Source organism: Phocoena sinus, chromosome 14 (genome assembly GCF_008692025.1).
Source record: "Phocoena sinus isolate mPhoSin1 chromosome 14, mPhoSin1.pri, whole genome shotgun sequence".
Lineage (NCBI taxonomy): Eukaryota > Metazoa > Chordata > Mammalia > Artiodactyla > Phocoenidae > Phocoena > Phocoena sinus.
In genome coordinates, this window is record NC_045776.1 from 40106051 (window position 1) to 40123505 (window position 17455).

The window sequence follows — 17455 nt, forward strand, 5'->3', positions numbered from 1 at the left end:
AAGTCCTGCCTGACTGCACAAGTCTTCCTTTCAGCTATGATTGTTAATATACTCCTTCTGACCATTTCATGACACTTACTATTTCCCCCAACTTTTCGCAGGAGGAGCACACACTGGCCATAGAAAAGGTAACAGAAAAGGTTTGTTTTGCTTAAAATGCTTTGATAGCTAGAGTTTGGTGTAATTGGTTTCCTTTTCTTAATTAATAAACTTTATTTTTTAGAGCAGCTTTAGGTTCACTGCAAAATTGAGTGGAATGTACAGTTTTCCCACATACCCCCCTGTCCTCCACTGCCCCCCTCCAATCTCCCCAACCGGCTGGTACATGTTAAAATTGGTGAACCTACAATGATACATTATCCCTCAGGTCCCATAGTTTACATTAGGTTCACTCTCGGTGTTATACATTGTGCAGGCTGTGACAAATGTACAGTGCCATGTATCCACCACTGTAGTACCATACAGAATAGCTTCAGTGCCCTAAAAATCCTCTGTGCTCTGCTGATTCATCCCTCCCTCCCACCATTCCTGGAAAACACTGATTTCTTTTAATGTCTCCATAGTTTTACCTTTTCCAGAATGTCACATAGTTGGAACCATAGACTGGCTTCTTTCAGTAATGCCCATTTAAAGTGCCTCCATGCCTTTTCATGGCTTGAGAGCTCACTTCTTTTTAGCGCTGAATAATACTGCACTGTCTCAATGTACCACTCACCTACTGAAAGACATCTTGGTTGCCATCAAGTTTTGGCAATTATGAATAAAGCTGCTATAAATATCCACGTGCAGGTTTTTATAAGTTTTCATTCATTTGGGTAAATACCAAACAGCATGACTAATGGGTTGCAACGGTAAGAGTATATTCAATTTTATAAGAAATTACCAAACTGTCTTGCAAAGTCGCTGCACCATTTTGCATTCCCAACAGCAATGAAGTTACTATAGACTAGTTTGCATTTTCTAGAATTTTCTATAAATAGAATCATATAGTATATACATTTGTATGGCTTCTTTCATAAAACTGTGAGATCCATGCTGCACTGTGTATCAGTAGTTCACACCTTTTCATTGCTGAGTAGTGCTCCATTGTATGCATATATTGAGTTTGCTTATTCATTTACCTGTTGATGGACATTTGGGTTGTTTACAGTTTGGGGCTATTATAAATAAAGTTATTATGAACATTAAAAAAAAAAGAAAGTTCTGGGACTTCCCTGGTGGCGCAGTGGTTGAGAATCCGCCCGCCGGTTCACGGGACACAGGTTCGATCCCTGGTCTGGGGGGGATCCCGCATGCCACGGAGCAACTAGGCCCGTGTGCCTGCGCTCTGAAGCCCGTGAGCCACGACTGCTGGGCCCGCGCGCCTGGAGCCCGTGCCCTGCAGCAGGGGAGACCACCACGGTGGGAGGCCTGCGCACCAGCGGCAAAGGGTGGCCCCCACTCGTCGCAGCTGGAGGGGGCCCACACGCAGTAGCGGGGACCCAACGCAGCCAAAAAATAAAATAAATAAATAAAGGAACGTTCCTATTGCTTCATATCCTCACCAAAATTTGGTATTGTCGGTATTTTGGATTTTGGCCGTTCTAATAGGTGTACAGTGGTAACAAATTCTTTTTAATATTTAAACCTGGTTGAAATTTTGCAATTTTACTAATTTTGTACAATTATACCACATAATTTTTTATAAAATGTGTGTATATATATATATATATATACACACTTTTATTTTGAAAGTTTTCTGATACATGCGAAAGGAGAGAGAACAGAATAACAAATCAGTTGTGTTCACTTCTTGGTTTCAACAATTATCTATACTTGGCCAATCTTGTTTCATTTATATTCCCATCAACACTCCCATCCTCCCACCCTCCATCTCCCAAGCCAGATTACTTTGAAGTAAATGCCAAGCATTATATGATCTCACCTCTAAGTATTTTTGTATGTGTCTCTAAAAGATAAGGACATTAAAAAGAAAACAAAACAACAGCATTATCACACCTAAAAATAAAATTTCTTAATATCATCAAATATGCATTATAATTGTTTCACTTTGTTTGAATCTGAATTCAAATGAGATTCATACATTGTGATTCTTTGATATGTACTTTCTTTTATCTATAGGTTTCTTCTCCATTTCTAATATTTCCCTTGCATTTAAAAAAACTGTTGTTGAAGGAATGGGTTGTTTGTCTTGTAGAATTTCCACAATCTAGATTTTTCTCGCTGCATCCCATTGGTGTCTTTTAACATATTCCTCTGTCCCTTGTATTCCCAGAAACTGGTAATTTGACCTAGAAGCTTGCTCTGATTCAAGTTCTAATGGAGGAGAGGGGACAAGACTATTTCATGCAGTGTTTCAACTTCCATCAGGAGACACATACTGTCTGATTGACTCCTTAAGTGATATAGTTAGCCATTGATGGTATCTGCCTAGGTCCAACAACTCTTTAGAGACTTCAAAGTGATATTCTATTATTCATTCTTTTTTCTTAAATTGAAGTATAGTTGATTTATAATGTATATATCAAAGTGATTCAGTCATACATACATACATATATATCCCTACGTATTCTTTTCAGATTCTTTTCCATTATAGGTTATTTCAAGTTATTGAATATATTTCCCTGTGCTCTACAGTAGGTCCCTGTCATTTATCTATTTTATACTTACTAGTGTGTACATGTTAATCCCAAACTCCTAATTTATCCCTCCCCCTGCCCCTTTTCCCTTTGGTAACCATGAGTTTGTTTTCCATGTCTGTGAGTCTGTTTCTGTTTTGTAAATAAGTTCAGTTGCATTTTTTTTTTTAGATTCCACATGTAAGTGACATCATGTGATATTTGTCTTTCTCTGTCAGACTTACTCCACTTAGTGTGATAATCTCTAGATCCATCCATGTTGCTGCAAATGGCATTATTTCATTTTTTATGGCTGAGTAATATTTCATTTTATACACACACACACACACACACACACACACACACCTGTCGATGGACACTTAGGTTGCTTCCATGTCTTGGCTATTATAAGTAGTGCTGCTATGAACAATGGGGTCCATGGATCTTTTCGAATTAAGAGTTTTCCTCTTTCCTGGATATACGCCCAGGAGTGGTATTGCTGGATCATATGGTAACTTTATTTTTAGTTTTTTAAGGACCCTCCATATTGTTCTCCATAGTGGCTGCACCAATTCACATTCCCACCAACAGTATAGGAGGGTTCCCTTTTCCCTACACCCTTTATTATTTGTAGACTTCTTGTTGATGGCCATTCTGACCAGTGTGAGGTGGTACCTAATTGTAGTTTTGACTTGCATTTCTCTAATAATGAATGATGTTGAACATCTTTTCATGTGCCTATTGGCCATCTATATGTCTTCTTTGGAGAAATGTCTATTTAGATCTTCTGCCCATTTTGTATTGGGTTGTTTGTTTTTTGATATTGAGCTACATGAGCTGCTTGTATATTTAGGAAATTAAGCCCTCGTCAGTTGCATTGTTTGCAAATCTTTTCTCCCATTCTATTTTCGTTTTGTTTATGGTTTCCTTTGCTGTGCAAAAGCTTATAAGTTTGATCAGGTCCCATTTGTTTATTTTTGCTTTTACTTCTATGACCTTAGGAGACTGATCTAAGAAGGTATTGCTATGATTTATGTCAGAGAATGTTTTGCCTATGTTCTCTTTTAAGAGCTTTATAGTGTCACATCTTATATTTAAGTCTTTAAGCCATCTTGGGTTTATTTATTTTTTATAAATTTATTTATTTATTTTTGGCTGCGTTGGGTCTTTGTTGCTGTGTGTGGGCTTTTTCTAATTGTGGTGAGCGGGGCCTACTCTTCATTGTGGTGCACGGGCTTCTCATCGCAGTGGCTTCTCTTGTTGCGAAGTACAGGCTCTAGGTATGTGGGCTTCAGTAGTTGTGGCATGTGGGCTCAGTAGTTGTGGCTTGCAGGCTCTAGAGCACAGGCTCAGTAGTGGTGGCGCACAGGCTTAGTTGCTCTGTGGCATGTGGGATCTTCCTGGACCAGGGCTTGAACCCATGTCCCCTGCATTGGCAGGCAGATTCTTAACCACTGTGCCACCAGGAAAGTCCGAGTTTATTTTTGTGTATGGTGTAAGAGAGTGTTCTAACTTCACTGATTTACATGTGGCTGTTCAGCTTTCCTAACACCACTTGCTGAAGAGACTGTCTTTTCTCCATTTTATATTCTTGCCTCCTTTGTCAAACACTAGTTAACCGTAGGTATGTGGGTTTATTTCTGGGCTCTCTATTCTGTTTCATTGATCCATTTGTCTGTTTTTGTGCCAATACCACACTGTTTTGATTACTGTAGCTTTGTAGTATTGTCTGAAATCCATGAGGGTTATGCCTCCAGCTTTGTTCTTTTTCCTCAGGATTGCTTTGGCAATTCTGGGTCTTTTGTGGTTCCATATAAGTTTTAGGATTATTTGTTCTAGTTGTGTGAAAAATGTCATGGGTAATTTGATAGGGATGGCATTAAATCTGTAGATTGCTTTGGGTAGTATGGCCATTTTAACAATATTAATCCTTCCAATCCAAGAGCATGAGCTACCTTTCCATTTCTTTGAATGATCTTCAATTTCCTTTATCAATGTTTTATAGCTCTTAGCCTGTAAGTCTCTAACCTCCTTGGTCAGTTTTATTCCTAAGTCTTTTTATTTTTGATGCAATTTTAAAAGGGATTTTTTTTCTTTCTCTTTCTGATACTTCATTATTAGTGTAAAAAAGCACAACAGATTTCTGTATATAAATCTTGTATCCTGATACCTTGCTGAATTTGTTTATCAGTTCTAACAGTTTTTGTGTGGAGTCTTTAGGGTTTTCTATAGAGAGTTTCATGTCATCTGCATATAATGACAATTGTATCACTTCCCTTCCAATTTGGACTTTTATTTCTTTTTCTTGTCCAACTGCTGTGGCTAGGCCTTCCAATACTATGTTGAATAGAAGTGGTGAGAGTGGGCATCCTTGTCTTGTTCCAGAATTTAGTGGAAAGGTTTTCCGCTTTTCACTGTTGAGTATCATGTTGGCTGTGGGTTTGTCATAAATAGCTTCTATTATGTTGAAATACGTTCCCTCTATACCCATTTAGGTGAGAGTTTTTATCATGAATGGATGTTGAATTTCATCAAATATTTTCCCTGCATCTATTGAAATGATCATGTGGTTTTTGTCTTTTCTTTTGTTGATGTGGTGTATCACACTAATTGATTTGCACATATTGAACCATCCTCATGACCCTAGGATGAATCCAACTTGATCATGGTGTATGATCCTTTTTATGTGTTGTTGGATCCAGTTTGCTAATATATTGTTGAGGATTTCCACATCTACATTCATCAAAGATATTGGCCTGTAATTTTCTTTTTTGGTAGTGTCTTTGTCTGGTTTTGGTATCAGGGTGATGGTGGTTTCATAGAATGACTTAGGGAGTGTTCCCTCTTCTTCAGTCTTTTGGAAGAATCTGTGAAGGATCAGTATAAGTTCTTTTTTTGCATGTTTGGTAGAATTCCCCAGTGAAGACATCTGGTCCTAGACTTGTGTTTTCAGGGAGTTTTTTAAATTACAGTTTCTATTTAACTTCTAGCGATCGGTCTGTTCAAATTATCTACTTCTTCTTGATTCAGTTTGGCTGAGCTGTATGTTTCTAGAAACTTGTCCATTTCTTCTAGGTTGTCCAATCTGGTGGCATATAATTGTTCATACTATTCTCTTATGATTTTTTGTATTTCTGCAGTATTGGTTGTTATTTCTCCTCTTTCATTTCTTATTTTGTTTATTCGAATCCTCTCTCTTTTCTTCTATTCATTCTTAATTTATTAGCTAGAATAATTCTACAAAGAGAAATTTGCCCTTTGAGATACTGAGCATATAGGAAAGGCAAGATAGATGCCCGATTCTTTCCTTTTATTTACAGATTTTCAAAACAATGAGGTAAGTTCCTAATATTCTCCAAACACCACCAATGAGGTTTTTATTTTTTAAGTGTAATTATGAACTCATGGATTTAAACACATTTGATACGTTTCAATCCAATGCAGTTTATGCCTTTATTCAAACTGGTTGCTAGGTTCTTTTGAGAAGATCCCAGTAGTCTTTGCTAACTTCCCTGCTTTCTGGTATGACAAAATGCTTCAGGCTTGACTTGTACCTTTGCTGCCTTAGACCTAAAACCAGTCATTTCTCCAAGGGTTCCTTATTCCTTTGGTCACAAATGGTATTTAAAGATAATATTTTTAAGCATGACTATATAGGACAGAAAAATCTAGTCTTACGCATTTTACACAAAAATCTATACATTTATGAAACAGCTGTGTTTGGAATTCTTATTAATCCTAAAGCAACAAAAATCTGCTTTTTACTTAAAGTGCTAAGTAAAGATTTTATTATTTATTGATAGGTACAAAAATAAATATCCACTCATCCCCAGAAGCACCCTTGTCTCTAGATTCTCTTGCCCTGAAGATCTAAAAAAACTCATGTCACTGACATCCCAGATAATGTGACTACGGTAACTGCTTTTCCATAACATTATTAAAAGGTTTTTCATTTTTTGGTTAATAACTTCCACTGTTTTCTTTAGTCTATCACTTAGTAAACAAAAACATTTGCTTTTAGTTACTAGTCAATTTTTAAAATCAACTATGTATATGACATAAAACCTCAGAAAAAAATTCAAAATTTTAAGTGTTTTGGACAGTCTGGTATAATTTTCACATACTGGCATAACTTTTGGCAGTTCACGTACTTTTCTAATGGCTTTGCCTATAGGCAGTAGTGAGAAGCTTTTGCTTTACCAGGCGATGTACTGATGGAGGATGAGGCACCAAGGCCCAGAATTGTACCAGATGGCATTAAGCCAAGTTGGGATGAAATTTTTGCTCTAGATGACTTAAAAACAAAACTAAATGCAAAGTGGGACAGACACAATCAGATCTGTGTTTTAGAAAGATAATCCATATATAAGTGAGTAAAGATGTTCTGTGGTTAAATAGAAAGAAATGTACAACCAAAGGGCAGGTAGAGGAGTTATGACAGCTTTTAAAAAATCCATAAGAACAAGGAAGCAAGTCATTTGCTGCAGGTTCTGTCGATGAATTACACTCTTTTCTGCACCTTTATTGACAACGTTCACCAAAGGACAACAATCCTTTCATATCAAGACAGTCGGCTCACAACAGCAAGTAAAACATTATCTGCCTTCAAGGAGCTCATTAAGATGACCAGGTAAACAGTGGAATAGCACCTGATTTTTGCTTTATTAATGCTCCAGTTAATTAGTTACTAGACTCACCACTCTAACCTCTACCACATCCCCATCTCCATCTGACACGACTACAATCCCTAGAAGCCCTGCAGTAAAAACCACCATTGTTAAGGGACCTGTGGGAAAACTAGGATAGAGGACAGAGTAAGGGTGAATCAGTCAAGGTTAGGAATATTTCCTTACATTTTCTAAAATAAAACATTAACAACACATTAAATAGATTTCCATACCTACTTCAAATTAACAGCAATGGACTCAACAGTTAATTTCTATATACCATCCATGCTGATTAGAATACTCTTATCATCTATCTTGTTCCAAATTTTACCAAGATACTTCTAAATTCATTTCACTTTGTGGTTATCTCTCACTCCCTTTATTAGTTCCCCATCCAAATGTGTGGCACCTTCAGATTTTAGGAGGGAGAGCTGAGTCCCGATTCTCTCTCTGCGGAGAGGGAAGCGCTCTTCCCAACCTCTAGTAAGTCAGGGGGCAGCTAACATAGAAAAAGAATTCTATTCCTGCTCTGCCCATCCACTTTTTTCTCCCCCTAATTCCTTCAGAAAAAAGAAAACTTTTTCTTTCTACAGGTGCAACTTCAATACCTTCAAGCGTAAATTATTCAAGTTGAGTCAACAGTTTGTAGAAGAAAATTTATATTTTTCCAAATGTTAAACTCAGGGTTGGTGGAGTTTAACAGTCTTAGCTCTTCTGTAGATATCCACTAGAATCTGAAGATTTCCTTATAATTTCCTGGATGTCAACCTATATTACAATATAAAGGTGAAAGTACTGGTCCCTGCTTATTCTTCAGAAGTGTTGTGTGGATAACAAAAGGAAATTTTCTATCATTTTACAGTTAAAGTGATTCCATGCTTCCATTTTGATTCTTGAAAAAATCCCTTGAGGGGAGCCAGTCAGGAACTGTATTCTTCCCTGACAAATGTGGATTCCTAGTCCTTTTGAAGGTATGAATTAAAACAATTCAAAATATTAATTTTTAAAAAATGTACTGAGTAATTTCCAGAGACTCAGGCAGGCAAAGTAAGTGGCTACGAAAGGTAAGGTAATACCGAATGCTACAGAATAAGGAGCCAATGCACTGTGCATGGTTTATTCTGTTTGGATCTTCAGCATGCCTTTTCCACAGAAATAACTTTATTCTTCGATGACCTGACATCTGTTCTTTAGAACAAGCATTTCTCTCGTTGTCATCCTTGTAAAAAAGGAAGTCAAAGCACCGTCCTCTTATTTGTGGCTTTCAGTCGGAACTTTAACCAGATCACTATGTGTTTAAAACCTGGTAAGTACCAAAGCACTGAGAGCAGTAGGTAAGGGACAATTTTCTGGCATGTCGGTCTCTGGGTCACATATTTTGAAAATGGCATTGAAATTTTATTTTAAAATGAATTTGCACAGCAGAAATTGACACAACATTGTAAATCAACTATACTTCAATAAAATAAATTTTACGAAATGAATTTGCATCCATTGCTTCTCCTTGAAAGTAAACCAATAATCACCATATAGTTTACACAATTTCTGTGAATGTCCAAATGCCTTTCTGGGAAGCTGGCACTATATATATATATGTGTGTATATATATTTTATTTTTACAAGTGAGAGAAACAAAAACACAGAAAAATGAAAATCCGTTCATACCTCGAGCAGGTGAAGTCGTATTTCTGGCTTGTCTGTGGATAGTGACCACTGACACATGTGACTTCAGAACAAGGCCAGCCTCAGGCTGAGGGCCAGTGTGTTGATTTTGCCCCATTTCAATCTTGTATTCAGCACTTGGGGGTGTGGGCAGGAAACGTACAGCAAGTTTATGCCTTGCAGCAGTCGCTCAGCCATAGAAATGAGAAATTACATTTCTGCTACTGAAACAAAAGGAATTTTATGGACTGAGACTTGAGCTCGCCTACTGAACAGAGCCTGGATAAAGACTTGGCAAGGCCCGAACCGTGGAAACCAAAACATGGATTCTACCACCTTACTAGTCATGGGCCCCTAAACCAGTTACAAAATAGTCCACAGTTGTGTCCAAGAACAAACTGGGCAAGGTTTATTAATTATTCCAGAGGAGTGTCTCTTCAAAATGTAGCAAACACGTAAAATGTCATAGCTAGCATTATATGTGCCCTTCAACTGGAATTATTTCTTATGTAATTCATTTCATCTCTCCGCCCCACCCTTACCAATAGACCACAGCCACACTGTGTACATTTAGGGGGAAACGTGACTGATCACTCCATTTGGAGGAAAACGCAGTGTTTTTTCAGCAGGGCTCACAATAAACCAGGTGTCTCAGGATCCTGGCTCTGATGCTGTTTTGGGTGTGTGGCTGTAAGGAGAGGGGCTTGAGAAATTAATTTTGGGAATGAGGCATATGGAACCTATTTTGATTTTGATTTTTTTTTTTCACAACTATCGTCTGAGTTTGCCAGAATTCCCAAGTTTAGACACGACCATCTGCAGAAGAACTGCCTTCCGTAAGTGGTTGACTTCTGTCTGCTGCTCTGTAAGTAGGCTCTGTTTGGCTTTGATTTACCCCAAACGCATTTTGAAGCTGAACCTTTAAAAGCCACCCCCCCACCGCTCCCCTGCCCCACCCCACACACCCTGACTTAAGTTACTTTCTTTATTTCATTCCCTAAAGGAGTCTATACACAACTGGAAATTTCATGTTCAATATAAAATGTTCTGTAAATTCACCCCCCCCCCATGGCAATATACTCTGTTCACACAATTTTGCGCTGACAACTGACAACTGTACTCATGTCTGTGACCATCTTTCTTCTCTCTCTCTCATAACAATCTGTATTTTCACTGGGGGAAGTAATCCACCTCCACCAGCCTAAGACCTACACATGCAATCCACCCTCTACCCAGTTACAAAACAAAGGACAGACTGGAAAAGAGGTATGAAGAATAATGGCATTTTTCTTTCACCTGGGAAACACATCTTTGAGCTTGGGCACATAAGGATTTCTGAAGTCCATTAATAATCTATAATCTGAGTGGTTTCTTAAGTAACGTCTAAAGGTATCAATGCTTCATAGGAAGCTATGTCCTGCTGACCAAAACGGCTCTGAAGTCTCCATATATGTCAAGGTGGAGAAGTACCTGTGAGTCACAAGAACACTTTCTTTACCAATCACTGGACTTACACTTGGTCTAGGTCAAGGCCTCACCTTTAATTCCCTTCCCACAGGGCTGTCCTTTGGTTCACATTTTTTAGCATTGTCAAGGTTGGCCTGTTCCTACATACTAGGTAAAGGGAGGTGCATTATTTCAAACACACTCGTAAATGTGGCTTTTTACTCAGAAAGAATTTGGGGGGGGGGGTCATCCTAACAGAAATAGCCATTTTGCAAACACTTCTATGTACCCACAAGTATTATGATAAGAGTTTAAAAAGAGATCAAGACAATCACTGATCTAAAAATGAATTATTTCCTTCTCTTACAAGTGGCATCTTTCTAAAGTAACCTGTAAATATACACTGAAGAAAAGAAGTGTATATTTATACCCACTGATTAAATATGGAGACAAAGGAAGGAACTCCAAAAGCTGTTCATCAACCTGAGGGGGGGGATGAAGAGATTGGGTCCCAATGGCAGACATTCACTTAAATGTTAGAGTTTTCCTCTGCAAAGCTTTGTAACAACAGAAATAGATTCTGCCTGAGTGTCTGCTTCCTGGCTCCCTCCTCACAAAAGGCTGATGTGAAATCCCTGTGGCTGTCCCTGATAATGAACTGGGCATCCGTTGGGAGTAACTGCTAAGTGTCCCCTGAACCAGAAACTTCTCCGCCTTTCAGCTGTGCATAATTTATTCTCCAGATTCAATACCGTGAGGGGGAGGATTTAAACATCTCACCAAGGAAAGAGTATCTCCAGATAATTCTCGATTCATCATTTGCTCTTTATTTGCAACCCAGAATATGGGGGCAGGGGGACAGTATTTGGCTGGGGAGGGAGATCAGGATGGAGGGAAGCTGGAGTCACAGAGGGTCTCTGAAAGACAAACACTGACAAGATGAAATCTCCCTGGAGAGACATTCTGGAAACTGTATTGAGTTTCATTGAAAATTGGGTATTAAGGCTTCCACTTAACTTGTGGAATAACTGACGGCTGCATGGACTCTAGGGCTGGGAGGGGAATTTAAGGGGTCATTTATTGTCTTCAGGTAATAATAACACACTTAAGCCACCGTGGGCAGATGTGCATCTGTTTTATTTTTACAGGGCTCTACGACTGTCTTATGGGATGAGACAGACAACGCAAAACGGACTCTTCCAGGCACCAACCCTCCCCAGAGCGCTAAGCGGGGGCAGAGGCCTGGGTGCAGTACTGACTTTAGACAAGGACAGCAGAGAAGCATCAAGATACACCCACAATTATAAAATGCATATATTTTATTAAAACACAGGATGTGAGATATACTAATTTTTCCTCGAAATTAGGCTATTCACAATTTAGAGCTGGTGAAGAAAACCAGTGTAAAAGAACTTTAATACTAAGCTGCTTAGAGAAACATTGCATAAAATAGGAGTTTTATCAGAGGGCACATTAGCCTGCTTTTTATTCCAGGCTCTTCCAAGTGGCCTACCATTGCGACTATTAATGTGCCCTTCGTTATCATCCACTGCTTGATGATAATGCTTTTAATCGTGGCGCAAAGCTCCATGTCGTCTCACAATCAGAGGTCCTACCTCCAGCTAATCGTCGCCATCTCCCAGAGAGAATGAACAGAAAATAACACCCTTTTGCAGGGTGTCCATCCCATCTACCATTAACTGTTCCTTCTAAAAACAGAGATCAGGCTCCTTCCTGCCATATCACCAAGTATTCCAAGGGCTATTTTTTAAAAACAATATGATTACAACAGATTTCTCCAACCGCCTGCAAAAGGAGACTCTCTAACTAGCCTTGAAAATCAACCTCCACTTAACCTTGTGGTTATCTGCGTGAAGCCCACCAGGGCTTCATTTGCCTTAGCTTGGCTACCCCCAATATTGGAAGGAGATGAAACAGAAATGCAATTTTCAAGATAGCATACACATATGAGTATAACTGAATCACTCTGCTGTACACCTGAAACTAACACAACATTGTAGATCAACTAGACTTCAATAAATTAAAAAACAAAAAAACACTCCTGCATGGCTCCACCCCCTAAAGTCCAGAGAGGGATTGTTTAGCTTGACTGAGATTTTGAGGTCATGCTGAATGATGAAAGACATAGACGACTTGTGTTCATTTATTCAATGTGTTAAAATTGCATGCTAAGTAAAATATTAATTGATTTGTTAAAAGAAAAAAACCAGCATATAAAGGTTTGGGGTTTTTAAATTCAGAATTAACAGTCAATTGCTACGGCCCTGAAATGACTTGGAAACTTGGCTCTTATCCAAGGAGTGAAGAAATTTGGGAATTCTAAAAGTTTTTTGTGGCATTCATAACATTCACGGACGTGAATGAAATTCAACTGCGTATAACGGAAGCAAAAAGTTTAAAGCCATAAGCACACATACACACACACACACACACACACACACGCGCGCCATATGGTCAGAAATGCAACTGATTATAACTGATTACATTTGCCTAAATGTCCATCTGTTTCAAACAGTGAGTGGCTTGGTCCATGCTCTGAAAATAACTTCAATGACCCAGAGCTCATTCCCATGCCACAGGCTTGGCTGGCCTCCTCAGGGCACCAACTTTTGCCCAGTCCCCCCGCCCCTCCTCAACTTGGCTCCGGGTACATCCACTCAATCTGGACCATATGCCTTCTGTTTAACTTTCCTAGCCCTACTTGGCTCTGTTCCTTCTCACCCTGACCTTAGCTCTCTCCCATGATCCTAAGTCATTTCCAGTCCCAAGCCTCCCCCACCCAGCGTGACCTCGGGTCAACCCTTCAGGGCATGGGTGCTGCTGCCACCATGGTGGGCGGTCATGCTCAGTTGCTAATGCCCCCTGCATAAAACCAGGTGCGTGAGACGTAGCAGAAGAGTATGTGATGACTGCATGAACACACCACCAATACCAGGCAAAGCCGGGTGGGGGGCAAATTTCGTTAGAAGCGCCCCCCACCTCCGGTTCTGAACTATTTTGTGCTCTTGGTGGTGCTGATTCCTCCTCAGGTACTTCTCATCCTCAGCTGTGTGACTTCCTGAAAACTTCACGTAATAAAAAACAAATGAGGGACGACAGCTTCAAGGTTGATCCTTAGGGATAGTTGGGGCTCAAGGTCTTACGCGAAGGAAGGGGTCATTCCCAGCACTTGGCACCATGGGTTACATCTCATGCTTCAGGTTCAGCTCAAATGTCACCTTCTCAGCAAGCCCTCCCTGACCACACTCTAAAGTGGCCTCCTCCAGGTACTCCTCCACCACCTGTTCTTTCCTCCGTGATACTAACACAAGCTGTGATTATCCCGTTAGTTTACTGTCTGTCCACTACCTCTTGCCCTAATGAAGTTAGCTCTATGAAGGCAGGTTCTTTATAGAATACATTTTGTTACCGTGTGTCTCCTATGTCTAGAGCAGTGCCTGGCACATAGTGGGTGCGCAGTAAATAAAACCCGAATGGATGCATGTGAGGGAGAATTTCGTGGGGAGGAGAAAGTTACAGGGTTCCCGAAATCATGCCATGTAAGCCAACTGTCAATACACGTCTCTAGTGCTGTGCGAGATGGTCAGGCGAGGATAAATTAGGGTTGAGTGAACTAAAGGACTCTGGTGTCTGCTGTCTAAAAGAAAGAAGGGAGTAGAGAAACATGCCATTCTTCATGTCTCCAACACCAGGATGAAAAAAGCGCACTCACTATTTGTACACATTTCAGCTTCATGAGACCGCTGATCTGGCTTCTAACCCCAGAGCTACCACCAACCAGCTAGGCGAACTTGGGCACATGTGCCTAACCTCTCTGGATCTCCTTTCCTTCCCAGGAGTACGTAGTTAACACTCATCTTCTCATTTAGTCTTCACGGCAATGCTATGTGACAGCTACTGCATTTATGCCACGATGGAGGAGAAGGTACACAGACTTGGGGTGGGTTAGGCACTCACCCAGTCACAATTATTAAATGCAAGAGCTGGGATCTGGACCCAGGGCTGATTCCAGGAATCCTGCCCTCAACCAAGTCCCTTTCTGCTCTCGGGTTTTATGATGTCACGAGAGTAAGTGAAAAGAAGACAGACCTCCAAGTGTGAATACCACTGTGGCCTTGAATAAAAACCATTTTTCCTTTTTTAGTGCTACCAAGTCCTCACTGTACATTTTCCCTTTAACCAAGATGATCTTTTAACATAAGTTTCCCCGAAGAAGAGCCTGAAATGGAGAGATTTGGGTAACTAGTTTTACTCAGTTTAATGCTGGGAATGATTTTTGGCTCAAAAACCTGCCAGCTGTAACATATAAGCCATGCTAATATTTTAGGAATCACCACATTTTGCATTTCTAGTTACTACGTATCTTGGCCTCAAGTCTCTCAATTTTCTTTCTGTGGTAGCTTAGTCAAAATGGACAGAGACCACGTACACTATTACTGCTTATAATTTTTTTCAACTAACAAAAGGCTTCAGATTGATGTCTCGACTATGTGTTTAAAAAAATCAATTTCTTAAAAAACAAATACCAAACACAAATCTCTGGGTATCTCACTCTTAGAGACTGGTGCCTATCCAAAGGTCTGTATTTACACTGTGGCAAAATTCATTTTTAAATTTATGAGAACATTCTGAAACGGAAATGGAAACTGAAGTACCAATAAAATTAAGCCCAAAAGAAAAAGGGAAGTACAGGCCAGTGTTAAAATATGTCCCAGTGAATTTAACTCTAAAATGGATGATATACACCCACATACCCCCAGCCCTGTCCATGCCACCCACCGTTCTTAATTCTTTCCTTAAACTTCTTAAATACCACCTTTAGTTGACAAGGTACTGATTGGCTTTCTACCTCAAACCCACTCCCCAACCCCAGAGGACATCCTGTGAATTACATCCAAGATGGCTGCAAGTCAGGAGCACAGGAAATGGAAATTTCTGTCTAAGATTAGTCACGTTCAGCCAAACTGGTGTAGCAGTGAGGAAATACTATCAAAACTTAGAGCACTATTTCATCACCAGTTCCCCAGGCCATCATTCCCCAAACTTCCTTTCCCAGGTGAAATGATTCATTTAGGCCAGAGAATAAACTCCCTGCTATCTGCCTACAATTCCACCCCAGAGTCAGTGTTCATCCTTCTTTCCCCTTCCCTAGTTTCCTGCTACTCTTGTCTGGGCAACCAAACACCAATCCTATCTGCCTTGTATTGGAGTAGAAGAGTTTTGTCTGTTTGTCTGTTTTAAGCCAATAAACTCATTTACTATTTATTTATGGGAATGAAGAAAGGGCTGATAGACTTGCATCAAAATACCCAACAGCCCCTGACAAAAATCAGTTCACACACACACACACACACACACACACTCACTCACTCATTCTTAACCTGCAGTACCTCTCCACTCTCCCATCTGCTGCCTTTTCACAGGTCAAAAGTTAAAACATTTCCAGCCATCAGTGTAAGAACACTGTGATTCTCAAAAGGAAGTGCAGATACTGAGCATGTGAGGAAAAAGTGGATAAGAACTGTGCCATGTTCAAACCGAATCAGGTACAGAAATACCAGAGGGGCAGATACACAGTCAGACCCTTGGGTTTAGTAAAGAGTTGGATGTATAGCAGTTACTTGAATTGAAGCCTCCTGTTTTGATTCTGCAGTTCTACGGTATGAGGACCCCCAGGAGCAAAGGACAAAATTTAATATACTGTTGTAGTTTAACAAACGTGGGGGATTGTGGTCCCTGCTGAATTTGGAATGTTTTGTTAAACGTGGGATAAAGACAGAAAAATAACAGCTGATTGATGAGCACTCAGAAATTATTAAGGGAAAGGAAATTACTTATGAGAAGACTTTATGAACAACTTGACTAAATAGAGATGTTACTAGAGACAGGAAAGTCTAAAGGCATTCGGGGAGTAAATGACGTGAGTTCCAGAGTGAATATGTATGTTAAAAATTGACCAGTATTTGAGTCAATTTGAATGGATGAAATTTGGCAAAGTGCCTCCCCATCCTGCCCCCATGCCTAGTTTCTAGGTTCCTAAGATTAATTTAACTTAGAGACTTTAAAACATATTTTTAAAATGAATTTGAATTCAGCAACTGCGTATAATTGTAACTTTTTTTTTTTTTTTTGCGGTACGCGGGCCTCTCACTGTTGTGGCCTCTCCAGTTGCGGAGCACAGGCTCTGGACGTGCAGGCTCAGCGGCCACGGCTCACGGGCCCAGCCGCTCCGCAGCATGTGGGATCTTCCCGGACCGGGGCACGAACCCATGTCCCCTGCATCGGCAGGCAGACTCTCAACCACTGCGCCACCAGGGAAGCCCAATTGTAACTTGTGTGTGTGTGTGTGTGTGTGTGTGTGTGTGTGTGTGTGTGTGTGTGTGTGTGTGTGTGGTTCCCCAGACTTAAACCAAAGGTCTGATATTATACTGGTTGACCCAAAGTCTCAAAGACCTAGTTTACTTTACTTCAGTGTTAGTTATTGCTATACTAAGCATAATAAACACAATTAATACCATAAAAATATTAATTGACTCTATATATTTTTGTGTATATATGCTACAAAGGATTAATTCCTATTTTAAATTAGGGTTAAAAAATCTCATAATAGGGCTTCCCTGGTGGCGCAGTGGTTGAGAGTCCGCCTGCCGAAGCAGGGGACACAGGTTCGTGCCCCGGTCTGGGAAGATCCCACATGCCGCAGAGCGGCTGGGCCCGTGAGCCATGGCCGCTGAGCCTGCGCGTCCGGAGCCTGTGCTCGGCAACGGGAGAGGCCACAACAGTGAGAGGCCCGCATACCGCAAAAAAAAAAAAAAAAAATCTCATAATAGTTTGATGAAGCAAAGAAAACAATTTCAAGGTAGAATGCTAGTTTAAAAAAACTACTATTTTTGGGGCTTCCCTGGTGGCGCAGTGGTTGAGAGTCCGCCTGCCGATGCAGGGGACGTGGGTTCGTGCCCCGGTCTGGGAGGATCCCACATGCCGCGGAGCGGCTGGGCCCGCGAGCCATGGCCGCTCGCTGAGCCTGCGCGTCCGGAGCCT

The 17455-nt window shown here is 40.4% G+C and overlaps 1 protein-coding gene across 3 annotated transcripts in view; it reads right to left on the reverse strand.

Moving 5' to 3' along the window:
* The window catches only part of MAPRE2 (microtubule associated protein RP/EB family member 2), a 164332-nt gene that overhangs the window by 72650 nt on the left and 74227 nt on the right, over window positions 1-17455 (reverse strand). The window lies entirely within an intron of this gene.